The sequence below is a fragment of the Anastrepha ludens genome, chromosome 6, assembly GCF_028408465.1.
Source record: "Anastrepha ludens isolate Willacy chromosome 6, idAnaLude1.1, whole genome shotgun sequence".
NCBI classification, from domain to species: Eukaryota; Metazoa; Arthropoda; class Insecta; order Diptera; family Tephritidae; genus Anastrepha; species Anastrepha ludens.
Genome location: NC_071502.1, coordinates 62,670,193 through 62,680,854, shown reverse-complemented (window position 1 = coordinate 62,680,854; position 10,662 = coordinate 62,670,193).

The following is a 10,662-nucleotide window of genomic DNA, read 5'->3' as shown; positions in this document are numbered from 1 at the left end:
TAAATCTCTTATATACAAATATTTGAAGAGAATTTTAAAGTTCACACTTAGGAGAAACTGCATTTCAACTAAACGCAAAGAATTTATTACAAGTCGAGTTACCACCACTCTTTTTGTTGAAATTATATAATATTTCTCAATTGTTTAGTCTTTTTAATACTGCAAAAGGCTATACGCTCACAAAGTAGCGCAATGTATCGGAATTCAGTATCCAATAAGCTGCGTACGACTTCTTCTCCTGCCCCCAGTTCTTTTTATATTTTTAAATTACTTTTACCAAATTGAGTTTTTAATGAATTTTAATGTATAACCTCAAAATACGTCTTCACTAAGGAATTTATTGTATTGCCATTGGAACTTAAAAAAATTAAATTTCCTCAACTAGTTTTTAAATTTCCATCTAGGTTTTTTCCTTTTCCTGTTATGGAAAAAAAGTATGACACCTAACGGTCGCCCATCCCTTCATAAACCCTTACCATTCGTCTATTCGATGAACGTTTTTAGCGTTTTTAGTTATGTTTATTGGCCATTTTCTATAACAATTAATTTATATTTTATAACAATTTAAAATTATTTAAAAATGCTTGTAGGAATGTACTAGCCGCAAATAAATAGCGAATTTTCTGACGTACACTGATCTAATGGACGATGGTTAGGTGTCTAGGGTTAAGGGGAGTATATTTCGCAAAATGTTTCGCTTTGCCTGTGTTTGCGACGGGTACCGAAGACAATGGCATGCTGAAGTTAACTGTGCTTTATAATGAATTGTGCATTGTACGACACATGAAACGCAATAGATGCGTTGACCTGATCGGGCTGCTCTCGTGGGCCAAAGCCGCAAACAGAATGAAGGAACCAAGTTCAGAAGTACCATGGTCCGAATACCCACAAAATTTGCCAAGCACGAAGATCTTTACAATTGCCAACTTCATTTGCGGCTACAGCCTAGAGTTGATATTTTTGTTCTAATATGGAAAGCTAGATATGTATCTACATACAACCAACTGAAATTATCGAACATATGTACATCCCAAATATTACCGTTTGTGGGAAAGTTAGCCTAACCTATGATGCCTGTACTATCAAAAGTTTAATTCAAAATGGTTAGTTATACTTTACTTGATCCCAACTTTTTTCACTGTACGTATCGGCATTATGTATGCAAAGTGTTACGTGCAAATTACGCCTTCAAGAGTTCTCTTTATATTAGGTGAAGTAAGAATTCTCAACGTGACTTTGCTAACATAGTGCTGGCATCTTTTTATTATTGTGTGCGGTATTTTAGTTTTTCGCTATACTTGGAGTATACGGTCATATATCATGCAAGTGTATTAAGCAATAGAATTAATATATGATAGGCATAAATACACACATGCTTCGTACCACTACTTAAACTTAAAATATAAAATGGAACTGAAAAAAAAACGCGGACTGCTCGAATAAATCTTATAACATTCAGGTATTTTGAACCACTGTACAGTGGGATTTTCTCTGTACTAAAGTTTTGCGCAGATAAAATTAATCCGAATATATACACGAAATATAACGAGTGGACCCCACCACTCAGAGCCCACATCTTCTCAAACAAATAACTACACTCACCCATACACAATATAAACTGTTCAAACGACAGCGCTTCGTCAACACGAGCGAGCGTCAAAATACAGCAACAGTGAACTCTAGCATCTCTTACTCTCTTATTGCTCCAATACCAAACAAGGCAGCTAAATCTGTTGGTCTTGCCTTCGTCTTCACCATTGCCTTCGTACATTACTACGTTCGTCTTCAGCGACTGCCTGCCCCATTCCTACGGCGCACTATTTCGTATGTGTACGAATGTGATAGCAGAAAACTCAATCCATATGCGAGAAGGTGATAGAGCTCGCCATTGCCGCTGTGGCCGCGCCTACCCTTCGGCTGGCGAACAGCTTGATTGGCCACTTACAGCAAACGTCGTGCCGTTAGATACTTTTCGGCATCAAAACCGATGGCTGCCGAAGCGATCAACTTCATTTTGGCGCGCGCGGTAGTGGTGTAGTTGGAAGCAAGGCGAAACTGGTGACGACTGGCAACAACTACAGGCGGGCCACCAACAATCTCCATCAATTTAGTCGTATTTGCAGTTGCTGGCATTTCTGGGCTGGTTGCAAAGCGAGTATTGTTGTCAAGTGATACATGTGTGTGCGAATGAGAGCATTGGTCTGTAGGTGGGGGAAGTGCCAGCCCATTGTTTTGTGTGTGCGAGAGTACGGGTGATACCAACGCGTGCTGTAGACATTGTCGTGGTCGCTTTGCTTGCGTTTGCGGTTGTCACTACTTTCAGTATTTAGTCTAGTGGAATGGCTTTCAACGTTCCGTTAAGAGTGTTTTTGGCGCTTTCATGATTTTATTGGAAGGTTTTTTACTTTTATTGTGCTATTTGCTTTTAATGACCTGAGCATAAAGCAAAAAAATTATGCGAAAACAAATAAAAATAATTTACATAAGAAGATAGGCAGCTAGTTTTAGTGAAATACGCCTACAGGGGTTAAGGTTATTATTTATTTTGCACCAAAGCTGATATAATTATTGGTAGATATTAATGATGATTTCACAGGAAACAAAGTACTCGACTGTCTATTCATTTGATGACAGGAGATAGTTTGCCTTGTCCTCGTTAACCTCAAGACTCATCCGTTTGTCTTCCTTATCCAGTTTGAAAAAGCATATATGTACTATATATGTATGTATGAATATACACATATGTACATACATACATATACTACGGGGAATATAAGGAGACCCCTACTTCTGAGCCACGGTGTCGACGTGGCCTCACCCGTCCTTGTTACAGTGCAAGTACCGCTATCACGATTAAAAAATGGTAAAGCAGCTCTTAGCCGACGGGCTACCGACTGAGCCATTCAAGCACGGCGGCGAGGTGCTGGTAACGTGCATGCATCGGCTCATTCGACTGGAATTTAAGTGTACTCTGCCCAACTGCTCGCTAATTACCGAGGGGTCAGTCTTCTTAATATCGCAGTGTGGTTTTAGAACTGGCAAATCATGATACGCTCAATCTTGGAAATGACCCGCGAGAAGAGACCCGAGTCTCTCTTGCGAGCAAGTGATACTTTGGACTTTAGAAGACAATGGGACAGTAAAGTGCTCTCTCGGCGAGTACTTTAGCCACGCTCTAAAATACAATAATTTACATAGACTTATTCATAGGATTTTTGATGTTCAATTCGAATTCAAGGTGTTTAAGAGGCCTCTCAAGATTAAGGAGTATAAGAACAACTCCGTGCGTTTTATAATACATTAAAAGCAGGCACACTTTTGCTAACCATTATTACTAGGCACCTCTCCTCAGGGAGGTTCCGTCTCTCCGTCTGCTCTGGCATTGCAAAATACTGGCTGTAAGGCCTTAGCGAACTCGGATAACAGTGCTCTAATAGCACCGGGGAAACATCTACAAGTTCTGAGTGAACAGTTACAAAATGCTCTTTATATTGCGGATAGCTGGCCCAGGGATACTGAATAAGATCCAATACCAAAAGGGTGCAATTCACACCGTTTTTTCGGTTTTTTGCACTTTTAATAGTGAGTTTAAATGAGTTTCTACCACATTTTGCATTAAAAATGGATTGAGTGGTGCGAAAACCCCAGAAATGTTGAGAAAGTATTTCAGTAAAGATACACTTCTCGATTACGAGTGTCATGGATGCTTCAGAAGAGATCGTGAGTCCATCGAAGATGACGAACATAGTGGCCGGCCGACGACATTGAAAACGGATGAAAACTTCAATAAAGTGAAAGAAAACGTTAAAAAAAAAAAAAAAAAATAATAATTGGCGCGTACACTTCTGTTAGGTGTTTGGCCGAGCTCCTCCTCCTATTTGTGGTGTGCGTCTTGATGTTGTTCCACAAATGGAGGGACCTACAGTTTCAAGCCGATTCCGAACGGCAGATATTTTTATGAGGAGCTTTTTCATGGCAGAAATACACTCGGAGGTTTGCCATTGCCTGCCGAGGGGCGACCGCTATTAGAAAAATGTTTTTATTAATTTTGCTTTCACCGAGATTCGAACCAACGACCTCTCTGTGAATTCCGAATGGTAATCACGCACCAACCCATTCGGCTACGGCGGCCGTTATCAGTAACTGCAAATTAAGCATCAGAGAGCTGGTAGGGGACTTTGAAATTCCTTACGGATCCATTCAGGACATCTTAGTCAATGTTTTAGTCCCAAAGAAACTAAATTTCGTGCAAAGAAGGGGCCGCGTTGATGTCGCCAAAAACATGACTTCCAGGCTGAATCCGACTTCCACGCAATCCAAACATCAGGTGAGTGAGTGGAAAGCGCCGAATGAAGCAAGACCAAAAAAAAAAAACAAAAACCTCGATTTTACGGTTTATATGGATTACGTGAAGCAATTCGCTAAAAAAGAAAGAATTTGTGGGAAAAAAACTTGTGGATTTTGCACCACGATAATGTAGCGTCGCACAAATGCGACGTCGCCATCATTATCGGTTAACTTTGACCTATCGAACTCACCTTATATAGCTACACCGCACCTTTGCTTTTTTTCGTTTTTGTTTGATCGCCCTTAATACAGAGCCATTCCTGCAAATTGCATTGCGAATAAGCGGGCTACGAGGGGAACTGATGTTAAATCTTTAAACTCTGCTCAGCATATGAACATTCCTTTATTCTCAATCAAAACGTGGAACAAATCGGTCCACATCGCACCGGCCAACAATAGATGGGCAGTGGCGGCGCTAGACCAAATGTGTACGTCGGCGACATCAACTTCGCGAGGCCTCTTTACTTCGCAGTGAAAGACAACGTAAAATTAAGTGAGCCAAATTATAAAATAATTTATGAGTATAACGAGTTTTATTGTTAATAAAATGATGACAAAAAATAATTACACACAGAAATTAAAATAGTCGAACTTTTCGTCTTTTAGCCTCGCTGAATTTTTTCAGGATTGAGTCGTAGTTAAGTCTAGCCGCTATTTCAGCTTCGATTGACAGAACTGATAACGCGGATAGTCTGTCTTAGCTCATTGTGCTTCTCAAATGGGTTTTTATCAATTTCAACTTTGAGAAGCTTCTCTCAGCGGAAGCTGTGCTGACCGGAACTGTGAGCATGATTCTAATTGTAATATAAACATTTGGATATATTTCTTCTAAATTATTTTCTAAAATGTATTGGATGAGTTGTTTCGCGTCGTTGATAGAGTCTAGTGAATTAGTTTTAAAAAGCTGAACTTCTTCATTTAGTTCGAAAGTCTGTATGTCACTGTTTTCGCCTTCTTGAAGTCTTGTACCTAAATCAGTAAAATGTTTGAGAAGATCCTCTTTTGGCATAGATTTCAAATAATTGATATCATAAATAAAACCAAATTGCTCAAAATATTCATTGAGCGCTGTAAATCGACATTCAGTATCGACTATTATAGCATCTACCATTGTGTTAAAATAATTAACTCTGAACTACATTTCAGGAGATTCAACGCGAAGACATCGAGAGTGCAGTTCTGTCTGGCACGAATAATGCCAAATAACGGTGGGCCTAGCCATAGTACGCGCCACCGATCTGGGCTGATGCATTGCACAACTAATAGCCATCGATCGGATAAGAGCTTTGCAGATTATCTTCGGCGTCCGTACAATTTCTGATAATGCATCCTTCGCCAATGCACGCCTAATCCCGGTAGCCATTCTGGTTAATGAAACATGAAAACAGTATACATATATACGGCTATCAGGACACGACGGTTTAGCAAGGCTCAAGGAAATTGCAACAGAAGAAAGGCACCGTTCGATCCTTATGACATGATTAGAAAGAAACCGTGGGGGAACAAACTACCACCTATCTCATTTCCTTTCAGGGAACAGGGTAGATTAGAAAATACCCCCATAGATTTGGCCATGACAGTTTACCAAACTGCCCAATCTGCGCGGAGATGAACGAAGATGCTGATCACGTCTTGTTCTAACGCCTATACTATGCTCCCGGTATCATCACCGGGCACAGCCTGATGGGAACATACGCAAAGCATGTGGGGTTTTCCTCTAATGACTTTTGTCGCAACTACTGAAACGAGGAGGAAGTGGAGAGTGTTGAACATTTTCTTTGCCACTGCCACGCTATTCCCAGAACGCGACATGGCTTTCTAAATGTTTACTTCTTTGGATGTATGGCAGACTTGAAAGCGGCAACCTTCCACAAATTTTTCATATTAAAGTTCATTAGAGAGGCAAAGTTATTTTACCACACGGCAATTAGAGGAGATACTTGGACCCAAACAAGTGGTATCACAGTGGGTCTCAAGGCCTAAGTTGGCCCCCCTACATACTCATGGAGAGTGACAATCAATGTAACCATAATCATTGGGAAAATCTAACGTTTCACTTTTCTTTAAAATACTCTCCTTTAAGATTCTGTATCATCACTAAAGAGACATAACCACTTCGGATTTTTAGTGGCTGGATTGGAAATTTTCATCCGCCTTTGTGTCAAGTAATTTAAATCTCGCTCCGTCGGATAAGCGATTCTAAATCATTCAGATTCTAAGGCATTCATAAAGTTAGTTAGTTTTTTAAAAATTAAATTCATACATACATACATATGTACATATATAATATTTACATACATTTTTCTTCGTTCTTATACTCTTTCTATTTCCTAAAGTTGCTGCTCCCTTAGTCTGTGCACACAGTGGCACAACAACGCATTTTGTTGCAGTTGCTTTTAATGAGTCATTAGTTTTTGCCACTGCAGTAAAATGTTGACCTTCAACCAAAACATATCTGCATACAATAAATACTTTAATATATCCTAGTTTCGACAAAAGTACCTACACATTCATGCATTTCGTGTAGGTTGGCTACACAATTTTTATGGTGTAATATTCTGCTCTCAAATTAGGGCTGCTAAAATTCTGCTGTGCGAAATTCTGAGAAGTGCGTACTTCTTCTCGTTATCCGAACGGTCATCACAACACTTTAATACAGAAGATGATATGAAGGCAAAAGTATGGCGCTACTTTTGCTAAAAATTTAATTCTATATCAATTTCTCTTGTAGTTTGTATCATGCTTCTTTATTGTAAGAGATATGTGCACATTGACATTCAAACACGGACATCTCGATTGTCTTACGTTAGCACCGCATGATTGCAATGTAAAACATGTGGCAGTGCTTTATCGTATAGCAATGAAAGTAGCTACAGGAGCACTATGTATGCTCATACATATTCTAATATGTATGTATGCATATCTTAAAACTTTATGTACGGGTAAATTGGATAGCAGATTGCATCTAAACTAGGCCGGTTTTGTGATTATTAAAGTTCATTGCCATATTTGCATAAATGTGTCGCTGCTCATAACTTTTGAAAAAACTGGTGTTTCAATAAATGGATCAGTTGACCAATAATCTTTAAGTCGTTCTTTGCGCTCTTGTCCCATTATTGTATAATAATTAGGTCTACAATTTTTTTCATTTCTGGTACTGTAATGTACGTCCACTTTCTTGTCTTTGGTGTTATTTTCAATCTTTTCTCTATTTGAGAATGGTATACGTTTGATTACCTAATCATATACTCCAGTAAATCTTCTCCAATAAAAAACGCATTCTTGCGAATTTGGCATACACAGAGCCAAAATCACCCAATAAAATAGAACAAAAATGATATGATATCTCTATGGATTTTCTTCATGAAGAAGCTCTTCATATAATATATTTGTAGAGAAAAGCTTCTTAAATTCTTGAAAAAGATATCTTCGAAAAATTATCAGAGATTCTCTTTGATATATCTATAGACGTATCAAATATTACCGATAAGATGTTCTTATTAATATTGAGTTGGGGAAAAAGAAATGCCGTATTTGTGATCGAAATTTTACGCTTTATTTAACGTACTTAGAATTATCCGATTCAAGACAAATATGCCCCGTTTTGTTCGCAAACTTGTTGCCATTTAGAAGGCAACTTCATTATCCCCCCTTCATAAAACCCCTCCTCCTTATTTGCAAACTTAATATAGATAACCAGTTTTCGCAAGCCTCTTTTGAGGCCAACTTGGTATCACCAAGGGCGTTTTGCATAGACCGGAAGAGATGATAGTCACTTGGTGCCACGTCCATACTATAAGGTGGGTGCGATGGGACATCCCATCCGAGCTCCCGTAGCTTCTGGCGGGTCCTGAAAGATGTGTTAGGACGAGCGTGGCCGCTTCTGGTCAATCGCCTGCTTTAAACGGTCAAGTGGCTCACAGTAGAGGACCGAATTAAGGGTCTGGTCATAGTTGAGCAGCTTATAGTGGATAATTTCCTTCCAATCCCACAAAACACACAGCAAAACCTTCCTGGCGGTCAATCCGGGCTTGGCGATGGTTTAGGCCGGCTCGCCGCTTCTCGACCACGATCTTTTTCGCTTGGCGTTGTCATAGATGATCCACTTTTAATCGCCAGTCACCAGCCGCTTCAAAAATGGGTCAAGTTCGTTCCGTTTTAGCAGAGAATCGCAAGCGTAGATTCGGTCCAAGAGATTTTTTTGCGTCAACACGTGTGGCACCCAAACATCCAGCTTTTTTTGGAATCCAATCTTCTGCAAATGATTCCAAACGGTTTTGTGATCTACACCTAGTTCCTGACTAATCGAGCGAATGCTTACATGCCGGTCTCTTTGGATAATTTCAACGATTTTATCAGTCTCTACGATGATTGGCCTACCAGTACGGGGTGCATCTTCGACATCTACTACACCAGAACGAAATCGATCGAACCAACGCTGTGCTGTGCGAATCGGTACAGTATCAGGCCCATAAACTTCACAAATTTTTGCCGCCACCTTCGTTGCATTTTTACCTCTAAGATAGTAAAAACTTAAAATATGACGAATTTCTTGCTTGGTGAACTCCATCTTTGACGCGCTATAACTTAAGACTGCAATGTACGATCACAACACTGTCAAAGAGACACTTGTAGTACAGATTGTCGTCTTCAAATCACCGTTTAGTGTGACCCGATGCAATAAGTACAACGCAAGATATGTTTAAATGTCGCGCTCAATTGACAAAATACGACATTACTTTTTCCCCAACCCAATATATCCAAAGAGATATCACAAATTATTGAGAAGATAATCTTATTAATATTTTCGAAGATATATCTTTCAAATTTGAAATGAGTACCTTTTATTTATTTAACCCTATAGTTACCTAAACAAAAAATAAAATTTCAGTTCATTTATAAAATAATATGGTTTATTTATTCTTATGCAAACATTATTATAACGTATTATTATAAATACAAAAATATTATTTGTTTTGAATACATTTAGTGCCAATATTTTACAACCTTAATACTTTAAGTCCATTATTTAGGTCATAAAAATGTGTAGGTGGCCCATCAAGTTCTTTAAAGTTTATTATTTTATATACATTTCTGGAATTGCCTATTAAATACGATTGATATTTTTGTGAAAAACTTATATTTTCCCATTTTTTTACGCAAAGTGTGACATGATTTTTTTTTTTGCTAAAAAATTAATTATTTCATAAATATTTATATTATCGCTCTGAGAGACTGTTACTATATGACCAATGTGAAATGCAATGCCTTGAAAAATAAGTCCATTTGTTGTTTTATACAAGTCTAATGAAGATAAGTATGTAGTATTTTCTTGTTTAATATTTTCAATACTTCTAAATATATATTCTTCTTGAAAAAAATCCTTTTTCAATAAATAATTTGCGAAGCTCAGCGAAGATTTAATAGCCAGAGTTACTGAAATGTTTGTTCTAGAGGAAATATTACTGGCATATTGTTTATGCAGTTGGTGTGCAGCCTCGAATCTAAATGGCCATAAGTATTTCCATTTTATGCCATCGCAACAAATATAAAATTGGGAAACACACGTAATATCAGTTCCAACTGCAATGATTCTGGGATGACATTTCTCTTTTCTTTCAGCAAATTGATTAATAATGTCCATAACTTTATGTTAAATATCATTCGTTCCTGCTACGAGAGTGAAAAAATCATTTTAAGCTTCGGCTATAGTAGGTTTTGTCAGTTTTGTTAAGGCGCTGAAGAGGCAGTAATGCATGCAGAAGAATTGTGGTAATGCAATATTTAGTATCAACACAAATAATAATTAAAATAAATTGGAACAATTAAGATGGAACCAAATACTAACCATTTGCAATATCCTTGTTGTATAGGTGTTTTAAATATAACTCTCTGGAAGGGCGGTCGTTTATTTCTTTTTCAAAAATGTTCAATATGCACTTATAAAAAGATTGCAATTTTAGAAACAATAAGTTTCCCTTGCCTGGGTAAAAGCTTTCAGAGTCTATTTCGATCTAGTGAAGTGATGAATAAAATTTTATAAATATGAAAAAAAACTTAGTAGCAGATACTTACAAGATCATAACCATTGTAGTCAGTATACCGTGGCCAATCCTTAAAGATGGCATCTAAGGAAACACTTTTTCTAATTTCTGCAACTCTAGTCTTCCATGTGACTTTCCAGTACGTTATCACCTGTTCCTATGGACTGCAGTTGTGATGTAGCCAAAGCTTCCGTTCTATAGTTTCCGAATTACACTGAAAAATTAGCACTTTGATCCCACTCTTTGCTTGTTAAACTGAAACTGAAAATAT